This window comes from Amblyomma mixtum, unplaced genomic scaffold (genome assembly GCF_055824585.1).
Source record: "Amblyomma mixtum isolate Tamu unplaced genomic scaffold, ASM5582458v1 scaffold_20, whole genome shotgun sequence".
In the NCBI taxonomy this organism is placed as follows: Eukaryota; Metazoa; Arthropoda; class Arachnida; order Ixodida; family Ixodidae; genus Amblyomma; species Amblyomma mixtum.
In genome coordinates this window covers 166303-173939 of record NW_028317717.1, presented here as the reverse complement: position 1 = coordinate 173939, position 7637 = coordinate 166303, and the positions used below count along the sequence as shown (strand labels likewise).

Genomic DNA, 7637 nt, shown 5'->3' with positions numbered 1-7637 from the left:
AGTTAGCGCTCGTTGTCGTACCGAGCAGGCCTCCGTTGTGCCTCCGCTGTCGAGGTACAGACCATATCCGCAAAAAGTGTCGGGTCCCTCGGCGCGGTGCCTGCCGACGGTTCGGGCATGAAGACGGCCAGTGTGCTTGCAGTTAAGCGAGCATTGCCGGTCCCGGGAACAGTGAAGACTCATCTGAGTTGCTGATGGACGAGGCGGATGCAGAGGAGGCAGCCAGGGCAACTGGCCAAGCTTTAACTCAAAAGGCACCTTCGCTGACGCCTCTATTAAAAAAGTGTTCGACGACGAGCAGTGCTGTAAAGCCTAGTGAAGATATGGGCCTTGAATCGAAGCAAGGAAGTGATGACAAGGCGGAAGACGCGACGACAGCCGCGGCCGAAACCCCGGAGGGTGTGGAGGCTATCAGCACCGATGCCATGGACATCAGCCATGAAGCAGCCGGTCCTCCAGCTGGGAAACGCTCCCATGAAGAGAGCGTCGGCGAGAAGCCGCAGCCGTGTGTGGGTGGTGATGAGCCGCCACCTAAAACATCGGGGATTCGACGCTCGACGTTGAAGCCCCGGCCGAACATCTCGGCCGAATCCCGGCAGGCAGGGAAACTGCCTCCGTAGCTGCTCAATGAGTTTTCGTCTTTTGTTTTTGTTTTTTTCCTTTGTTGTCGTGGGAAGTACCCAGAAGACAGCGTGCCTTGGTCCGGAAAGGCTGGCGAGGAGCATGCGAATGGCTTCCCGACGCCACCACTCAGATTCCTGGATCAACGACCATGTACACTGCACACTGTGAGTTAGAAAATGTTTTCCGACTTTGTAGAGTGGGCACTGTGCGTCAATGGCCTTGAATTCCAAGTTCATGGCGATGAAACTAGACACAGGTCTGCACGTAGCAACTTTGAATGTCAGAGGCCTTTGCGCAAGGAGGCGCCAATGTCAGCTGAATCGTCTATTTCCTGACAACGCGCTTGATATAGTAGCTGTCCAGGAGACGAAACTAGAAAGTGAGGAGGCTACTGATCGTATGGTGTCCCATTTTAGTCCAGTCTTCAGTGTTTGTGTTTGCCATTCTGTTGGCACCTCGGGCAGGTGCGTTATTTTTATGCGCAATAATCTAGGCATTATTGTTGAGTGTGGTTTCACTTGTACCAGTGGACGTCTTCTTGTCGTTGATTTTGCTTTTTCTGATGTGTATTCGCGAGTTATCTGTGTGTATGTACCAAACGTAGAATCCGAACGCCAATAGTTTTTCAATCGCCTTGAATATTATTTTGTTTGTGACAGACCCCTGTTGGCGTTGGGGGATTTTTACTGTTTTTGTGTAGCGGCGGACCGTATGAAGCGCCTGCCGGTGAGCGAAAAAAGTGCCCGAGTATTGAATAGTATTGTACATGACCATTGTTTAGACGAAATCGGCGAAATATTTACTTACGGTAATAGCCCTCAGTTTACACATTTCTGGTTTGGTTTAACTTGGTTTATTGGGGTTTAACGTCCCAAAGCGACTGAGGCTATGAGAGACGCCGCAGTGAAGGGCTCCGGAAATTTCGACCACCTGGGGTTCTTTAACGTGCACTGACATCGCAAAGCACACGGACCTCTAGAATTTTGCCTTCATCGAAATTCAGTCGCCGCGGCCGGGATCGAACCCGCGTCTCTCGGGTCAGCAGCCGAGCGCCGTAACCACTGAGCCACCGCGGCGGGGTTTTACAGATTTCTAGCGTGACAGCCATGCTAAGTTATATAGGCTGTATGTATCTGTGGAACTCGTGCATCTCTGCATGAACTATGAAGTTCAACCTGTTGCATACAGCGACCACTGCCTCGCAACAGCAAACCTTTGGTGAAAAAAAAACATACGTCCTTTAACTGGCACTTGTGGAAATTTAATACTAGACTGTTGAAAGACGAAGATTTCGTAAATAAAAGTACAAACGAACTGCACAGCTTACTAGAGACGCAGACTGACAGCTTGGCTGTTCAGTGGGAAGATTTCAAAGAATGGGTGAAACGTAAAGCACTAGAAAAGACAAAAGCATTTGTTGGGCGAGTTGGTGTTTTTGATGATCCATAACTACAGCGCAAACGACAGGACAGAGATGAAGAAGGGACACCACACAGCGCTGACTCACAACTAAAGTTTATTGAATGCCAGAAGGTATAAATACCTCCCTGGCGGCCAGAAAGAAAGGCTGCAAAGGCAATGAAGATGACGATGACACCTACGTCTGTGCGCCAAACTATCAGGAAAGTGCAGTGTTAGAAAAGAACCGTGACTCGTTAGCAAGGGAGATCATTGAAGCTCACTTAATAGGTAGGCTCTCGGAAGAATGCATCAGTACTTCATCTGTCGCGTTGTCAGAAAAAGAAAGAAGATACCTTGATTGCGAATATTGACAAGTGCTTGCTCACTGATTATATTGTATTCTGTCACTGCTTATATTGTATTCTCGCGCATGTGATTTGCTTGGCGGCATATGACTGGTACACTATTATGTCAGTCACGCATGTAAGTGTGGACTGCATTCTTTCTGGCCGCCAGGGAGGTATTTATACCTTCTGGCATCCAATAAACTTTAGTTGTGAGTCAGCGCTGTGTGGTGTCCCTTCTTCATCTCTGTCCTGTCGTTTGCGCTGTAGTTATGGATCAACTAGAAAAGAGTTATCTTAATAGGCATAAAGAGAAAGAAAAGGCAACTGAATTGACTGAGCAGTTAAAATTCCTCACCTGCATGGAAAGTTCAGAGCCCGTCCATTTCTTGAAAGAATTGAGAGAAGTTAAAAGCCAGCCTGAACAAATAGACACAGACAGGTACAAAGCAGCCGTCATTCGCACTAGGTCTGAGAAATTGTGGACCGGTGAAACGCCGACTCAACGGGCATTGTCCGACGAAAAGCCTTCCATTCGCCAGAAAGAAATCGCGCAGTTAAGGCACAGGGCTGAAGTTTCTAGCGATACTAAAGGTATCCAGAATGTTGTAATAAACCACTTTAACTGCCTTCTAGGACATAAGCGTGACATGGATGAACCATTTTTAGTTCATTTTTTGCCCCTATAGCCAAGGCTTGAGGATGAAGTGAAAGTGCGCCTTGAGATGCCAATTAGTGTCGGAGATGCCAATTAGTGTCGGAAAGCACCTGGCCCAGATGGACTAAGCGCCAATTTCTATGAAGAATTCAAATGCATGATAGCTCCGTTTCTTCTCAATGTGCTCTCTGAGGGGTACGAGCGGAAAAAAGTTCCACTATCTTTTACTACATCACACATTGTCCTGATCCCCAAAATAGATGACCCGGAGCAGCGCTTGTAGGGGGGCTCTTATCGGCCCATAAGCCTCACAAACGTAGATTCCAAGATATATATGAAAGCTTTAGCAAACAGAATACAGGGCATAATCAGTACAGTGGTTGGACCACACAAGACTTGTGGCATCACAGGATGCAGTATCGCGGCAAACATACACGTTCCACGTAGCATACTGGAATGCAGTGACGCCCTTGGGGAGCGCATTGCAATGATTCAGTTGGATCTTGCGAAGGTCTTCGATCGGGTTTCACATGATGTTCGTTTCTGCATTCTTGACTATTTGAACTTAGGGCACGTTGTAGGGGAAGGCGTGAGAATGGCTTATGCGAACTGCAGCACGCGAGTAATCGTAGATAGCGAGTTTACAGGCCGAATAAAAGTTCATTCTTTAGTGAGGCAGGAATGCCCTTTTTCGCTCCCACTGTTCGCGACTTACATAGAGCCACTCTGCTTGGCCACAATTAAAAGTAATCGTATTTCCGGCTTTCAACTGTAGTCATCCCATATGAAAGTTCTTGCCTACGCAGATGATACTGCCATTTTTTGCTCAAACAAGGAAAGTGTTACTGAAGTTTCCAACCTAGTCGAAAAGTACTGTCAACAAACTGGCTGCCTGATGAACTAGGACAAGAGCTGTGGGTTTTGGCACGGTAAGTGGGATGATGCGCCGGAACACTTCTGCCCGTTGGAGTGGTCAAAACTGTCGACGCGGTATCTTGGCGTGCCTCTCGAATGTTATCGGGATCCTAATAACTGCTGGAACAATGAAACGTCAAGGGTGAAGGAGAAGGCAGACTAGTGTGGCAAGGGAGGCAGCTATCGGTGTATTCGCGTGCCTCTGTCTGTAACATTTTCCTTCTGTCAATGATATGGTACCCAATGAATGTGTTGAGTGCACCCCGAGCCTATATTCAAAGAATTCATCGCGTCTTTGCGGTTTTTGTCTGGGCGTCGACATGGGAGCGAACCAGACGCACCAATTAGTTTATTTCTCTCAAAGGCGGTGGCCTTGGTCTTGCTCATTTGTTTTTACGCCAAATTGTATCGCGATTCACGTTCCTCCATGACCAGGTGGACAGCTTTTTGCGGACTGTTATTCAGTTGCGATTGCAGAGGCATCTCCCTAAAATTGTGGTGTCTTCGAGTGAGAATATGTTTGGTTCCATCGTCGGGTACAAGTGAGAGGTTGTACTCGCGTTCAAGCTTCTCCAAGTGCGGTTTTCTCTTGATTACTTGTGTAAAGTTTCAAAGAAAAAGTTGTACAAGGACTTAGTGGATGTAATGATACTAATCCCTCTTTACCGAAGCCTGCACCATGACAGTCCAGGGCAGGATGTTTCAAAATGAGTTAAAATAATGCTAGTTAATCCATCTGTGAAAACGTTTTCTACAAATTACATTAAAATACGCTCCCTGTTAAAACATGGCTGAACGAAAAGGGTATATTCGTCTTCTGGACAACTAACTATATCCTATGGAAGGAACCTGAGACAATAGAACACGTATTCCTAGAGTGTGGGGACCCCATATTTCACTTGGACGTCCTCCAGAGAACTATCAAGAAAGATCTACCCCTGGACCCCTACGGTATTAGATTTCTGCCAATTCAAAATGAAACAGGCCTGCCCTCTGACTAACTCATGCTCCTTAGCCTCCACAGCTTGTGGAAAACCAGAATGCATGTGCGGAACGCAGATGTAAACATGTTTTCTGTGCGCGTGTCGAGTGTCATTGCAAGTGTCGTGTGCCTGAGAGAAGTATACCGGGCACGAGCTGAACAGCCTGAATGGCCCTCTGTACTAGATGACTTGGCTGCATTGAAAAGATAGATTTTAATCCCCCTTGTATCAGCCGAATTGGGCTCAGGTGTTTTATCTTTTTTGTAATTTTGGTTGTTTGTCAAAATCGGCAATAAAGAACACGAAAAAAATACTAAAGCTCAGTGGTAGAGCGCTGCTCTTGTAACCAGGGGTCGTGAGTTCGGACCTCACAGGTGGCGACTGTTTTCTTTGGCCCTAGAGGAAGATGATAAATTTTTGTCGCAGTATTAATCGGCTCGGTACAGTGGCCACTATAGCTCACGATTCGACTTCCGGCCACCGAGCTTCACGGACGTGCGCATTATGGGCTCCCAAGGAGCGGTTTCAGCGGCTCAGCCGAGCCGCGGTATCAGGAGTACGGAAAAGCCGAATGAGGATTACCAGCTGGTTCTGCCGCATCTGCCCACAGGTTCGACAGTTTTGAATACTGTTTTTTTTTGCATGGCGACTACGATGCCAGGCCGTGCCGTGTGGAACATTTTCCTGACGCTCTTGCGTGATTGTTACTGCTGCCGGAAGTGGTCGCCCTGAGGGCGTATCGCATGAATCGACTTTGGGCAGTAATATTCAAGGATGAAGAAGGCAAGCAGAAGATTCTGCAGGCCGACGCGTTTAACGTCAAGGAGCACCGTTGTGTGGTAATTGGCCCCAGCAACCAGGGCGTCCGGCTGAAGCTGTTTTGGCTGCTGCACGGTGTGCAAGACGATGACGTGCGGACCGCGTTGGCGCCAATTAAAAACGTGATAATGTAGCCAGAGACAAGTGGAAGGTACAAGGCTGCGTCGACAATTCTTCCACAACGCGGATGGTCCCGCTAAAACTCAAGGTGCGCGTCACTATCGAGGATTTGCCACATCAGCTGCGTATCGCTGAGGACGTCGCACTTGTTCGAGTCCCTGGGAGAGCGCCTTCGCGTCTTGGGTGCCATGGAAACGGTCACATACGCCGAGAGTGCCGTGTGACGCGTTGCGGACTCTGTCGTCGATACGGCCACGATGAGAGCCAGTGCGTGCGAACGTGCGCGAGCGTTACAGGTCCGGCCCGGAAGGATGAGGCGGCAGAACACCTGATGGATGAATTAGACGCCGCAGAAGCCACCCTAGAAGGCAGTGAAGAAAACACTGCAACAGATACGCCCCGTGAGAACGACAAGGCGGGGGAAAAGCTTAACAGAAAAACCTGCGGGCAGAGCACTACGCCTGAAGACTCTGCATTGAAATCTGCGGAGAAGAGTGAAAACGATTTGACGGCAAGCGAACCTTCAAACTCGAAGGAGGCCGCTGTACGCGAAAACGAAGACGTCGAGATGGCCCTGGCTTCCAGCACGCCTGCAAAGCGGGCACATGAGGATACCGACGAAAAGACCAACGAAGATGGGACGGGAAACGAAGAACCCCCCTCAAAGACCCTTTCAGTTCGTCGGTCCTCCTTGAAACGGAAGCCTAATGTGCCTCCAGACCGCAGGACTACGTCAGCAACGCCTCCGCCTTAGAGGGGGCGCCGCTCCGAACGCAGCAGTGGCGTTCCGGTCAGCGATCGGGACCAGTGAGTTGTTGTTGTTGTTGCCTTGGTGGCATGGCACATACCCTCGACGGGGAATTGGCCAGGGTTCAGTGGGGAGATCCCAAAGAAGGTAAATTGGTGCCAATCTAATTGATTACCTTTTATTGCGAAGCTAAAGATTTATCTTTAGGTAAGTATGCCGAGAAATTAAAGATGGAATTATAGATTTAAAAAAATTTTGAAAAAAATGAATGAGTGTCTGAATCACCATCCTGGTTTTGCGAGGTACTGACACCAGGACGCATTGTAATTGACACGTGAGTACCTTGTCGGGCGACTTCTACATGCTTTAGATGGTGGTCAATACCGAAAGTAGAGTACGCGTGACGACGCTGAATGTGCGAGGCCTTTCAACGCGCAGAAGGCAACAATAACTGAGTCGTCTTTTATTAGAAAATGATGCCGATCTGTTGGCTGTCCAAGAAGCAAAAATCAAGATTGAAGAACAAACTGAGCGCATGGTCGAATTTTTCCGCAATAGGTATAATGTATGCGTTTGTCATGCAGTGCAGAGATCGGGGGATTATATCATTTTAATCCGCAGTGCTACTGCTGTTGTTGAATCTGTGATGACGTGTGAAACGGCACTGCTTGTTGTCTGTGATTTCGTTTTTTACTGGAACGCCATGGAGAGCTGTATGTGTCTACGCACCGAACAGATGCAATGAACGCGGATCTTTCTTCAAATTTGCTGAATCATGCGTGGCTTGCGAAAGGCGTATTTTATTGCTTGGAGACTTTAATTGAACAGTGAATCGAACAGAACAGAACAGTGAATCGAGTCGTTAAAGACACATAAGTGCTGAATTGCTCTTGCAAATAGCTAGAAGACATTGACATTGTACTGACACCTGGAGACCAAGCAAATTACACGCACTTTCAAGGTGGTTGTCACTCAAGACTTGATCGCATATACGTTCCGGTTGAGTTGGCGCCAATTTGTTGTAG

At 48.1% G+C, this 7637-nt stretch overlaps 1 pseudogene; it reads left to right on the top strand.

The window, feature by feature from the left end:
• Positions 1-5429: 5429 nt before the first annotated feature.
• On the top strand, positions 5430-6618 carry LOC149324733 (uncharacterized; annotated as a pseudogene).
• The last annotated feature ends 1019 nt before the right edge of the window (positions 6619-7637 follow it).